This window comes from Homalodisca vitripennis, chromosome 1 (genome assembly GCF_021130785.1).
Source record: "Homalodisca vitripennis isolate AUS2020 chromosome 1, UT_GWSS_2.1, whole genome shotgun sequence".
Lineage (NCBI taxonomy): Eukaryota > Metazoa > Arthropoda > Insecta > Hemiptera > Cicadellidae > Homalodisca > Homalodisca vitripennis.
This window is the reverse complement of record NC_060207.1, coordinates 68,038,424-68,041,667: the sequence shown is the minus strand read 5'-3', so window position 1 is coordinate 68,041,667 and position 3,244 is coordinate 68,038,424. Positions and strand designations below refer to the sequence as shown.

The following is a 3,244-nucleotide window of genomic DNA, read 5'->3' as shown; positions in this document are numbered from 1 at the left end:
AGTATTTTACATTGATTTTCTGACTGTCCCAAAAGTGGTCTAGAACCGGCATATTCATATCTACTTATATATATATAATATATATATATATATTATATATATATATATATATATATATATATGAAAATCTCATTAGCAAAGTAAGACACTGAATTGAAAGCAAGAGTTACTTAAACTAAATCACTAATAAGATGCCCTATAGGGACACCAGGAATTTCAATCAACTTTAATTGAACTTTTTATTTTTACTTGTAATCCTTGAAAATTCCACTGAAGACCAAGTTCTATTAAGATTGTTGGCATTTTTAGATGACGAGATAGTTTGTACAGAAATTACTTAAACTCTATCGTAAAGTTAAGTTAGTAATAAATTATTTGACATCTTTGAATATAAGATTTTATTTTAAAAGAAACATTAAAACGTCTACAAATTCAAAACATATGAATTTTTATGAGAGAATATAACTGTGTGTTTCTGTGTTTAGTTCAACGTATTAGTTCTATGCCAGGCTAGGTATTTCATCAAATTTACAATTTAGCATGTGTACGAGTTTTAATATGTTTAGCTCGTAATATGTGTTTTAATATTCTAGTTGACTGTATGATTGTGACAGTTTAAGCGCATGCAATAGCAATAGAAACCATTGAGATATGTTATAAGATATTTTAGATATTGTGAGGTATAAAGTAGCGATGTAAATAAGATTTGCAGGCTTATTGAAATATAATTCTTTTTATTTACAATTTTAAAATTGTATTGTAAGTTCCTACATGCTCGACGCTTAAACAGCTTTCTCACAGCAACCAAATATCGTGGTGTATAAATATTTCTTGTATACCTCACCCTTAACTTAACGTATTTATGATAACTTTAATTATATATATATATATATATATATATAATTTCAATAAATATTGAATCGCAAAAAGCACTTGCTCCGCCGGGACTCGTAAAAAGTGAGGGCTCTGTTGTGTAATGGTAGCACATTCACCCGGCAAGTGAGAGATCCGGGTTCGAGTCCCGGCGGAGCAAGTGCTTTTTGCGATTCAATATTTATTGAAATTAAATTAGGCTATTGCCAGTTATACAACTTTAATGAATGTAAACGGAAGTCATTTGACAGGTATTTGGTCTTCCGATCATATGTTAGTTTGGCTATTTAAACACATATGTGAAAGAAACGGCCAAATACTAAATAATAGAATCGTAAAAAGTGAGGGCTCTGTTGTGTAATGGTAGCACATTCACCCTGCAAGTGAGAGATCCGGGTTCGAGTCCCGGCGGAGCAAGTGCTTTTTGCGATTCAATATTTATTGAAATTAAATTAGGCTATTGCCAGTTATACAAATTTAATGAATGTAAACAGAAGTCATTTGACAAGTATTTGGTCTTCCGATCATATGTTAGTTTGGCTATTTAAACACATATGTTAAAGAAACGGCCAAATACTAAATAATTGAATCGTAAAAAGTGAGGGCTCTGTGGTGTAATGGTAGCACATTCACCCGACAAGTGAGAGATCCGGGTTCGAGTCCCGGCGGAGCAAGTGCTTTTTTGCGATTCAATATTTATTGAAATTAAATTAGGCTATTGCCAGTTATACAAATTTAATGAATGTAAACGGAAGTCATTTGACAGGTATTTGGTCTTCCGATCATATGTTAGTTTGGCTATTTAAACACATATGTGAAAGAAACGGCCAAATACTAAATAATAGAATCGTAAAAAGTGAGGGCTCTGTTGTGTAATGGTAGCACATTCACCCTGCAAGTGAGAGATCCGGGTTCGAGTCCCGGCGGAGCAAGTGCTTTTGGCGATTCAATATTTATTGAAATTAAATTAGGCTATTGCCAGTTATACAAATTTAATGAATGTAAACAGAAGTCATTTGACAAGTATTTGGTCTTCCGATCATATGTTAGTTTGGCTATTTAAAACACATATGTTAAAGAAACGGCCAAATACTAAATAATTGAATCGTAAAAAGTGAGGGCTCTGTGGTGTAATGGTAGCACATTCACCCGGCAAGTGAGAGATCCGGGTTCGAGTCCCGGCGGAGCAAGTGCTTTTTGCGATTCAATATTTATTGAAATTAAATTAGGCTATTGCCAGTTATACTAATTTAATGAATGTAAACGGAAGTCATTTGACAGGTATTTGGTCTTCCGATCATATGTTAGTTTGGCTATTTAAACACATATGTGAAAGAAACGGCCAAATACTAAATAATAGAATCGTAAAAAGTGAGGGCTCTGTTGTGTAATGGTAGCACATTCACCCTGCAAGTGAGAGATCCGGGTTCGAGTCCCGGCGGAGCAAGTGCTTTTGGCGATTCAATATTTATTGAAATTAAATTAGGCTATTGCCAGTTATACAAATTTAATGAATGTAAACAGAAGTCATTTGACAAGTATTTGGTCTTCCGATCATATGTTAGTTTTGGCTATTTAAACACATATGTTAAAGAAACGGCCAAATACTAAATAATTGAATCGTAAAAAGTGAGGGCTCTGTGGTGTAATGGTAGCACATTCACCCGGCAAGTGAGAGATTCGGGTTCGAGTCCCGGCGGAGCAAGTGCTTTTTGCGATTCAATATTTATTGAAATTATATATATGTGTGTGTGTGTGTGTGTGTGTGTGTGTGTGTGTGTGTGTGTGTGTGTGTGTGTGAGTGTGTGTGTGCGCGCGCGCGCGCGCTCGTTCGTAAATAGTATGAAGTGTAAATTACGATTAAAATAATACATTAACGCTTTCAAGTTAACATAGGCCACAAATTTGTTTGATGATAAGATTAAGTAAAAAAAAACATTGCTTGACAGTGCGGATGCCTCAAAACTTATACAACATTGGATTCAAATTCCGAGTCTGGAGCTACTGGATCTTGTATTGTAATAGATATAAAGCAGTACATTGCAGTGGGCTCCCACCCACATTCCGTTGGGTGTAACCTGGTATTGGCCAACTACTATCGTATCTGTAAGTAGTACACCGACAACCATATCACTTGGATAGTGTAGGTCTTCTTAATTTCGTCACAGACTTAACGAATACGACGTGGCGGTATTTTTTAAGAAACTTTTCTTACTTCGGGGTACCAGACAACCAGGGAAAAAGTTGTTTCTCTGCTCTGAAATCTGCTTGTGAGTGGCTGAACAACTGTTGAAAACTTCAGCAGCATATTACTACCATCACACCATCCTTCTTTAATAGTTGACAAATCTTAGGTTATTCTTGGGGAATG

General features: G+C 35.1%; 1 non-coding gene across 1 annotated transcript; it reads left to right on the top strand.

The window, feature by feature from the left end:
• Window positions 1–1,476: 1,476 nt before the first annotated feature.
• On the top strand, window positions 1,477–1,547 carry Trnav-gac. The gene has a single exon. It is a non-coding gene; the product is annotated as a tRNA-Val (tRNA).
• The last annotated feature ends 1,697 nt before the right edge of the window (window positions 1,548–3,244 follow it).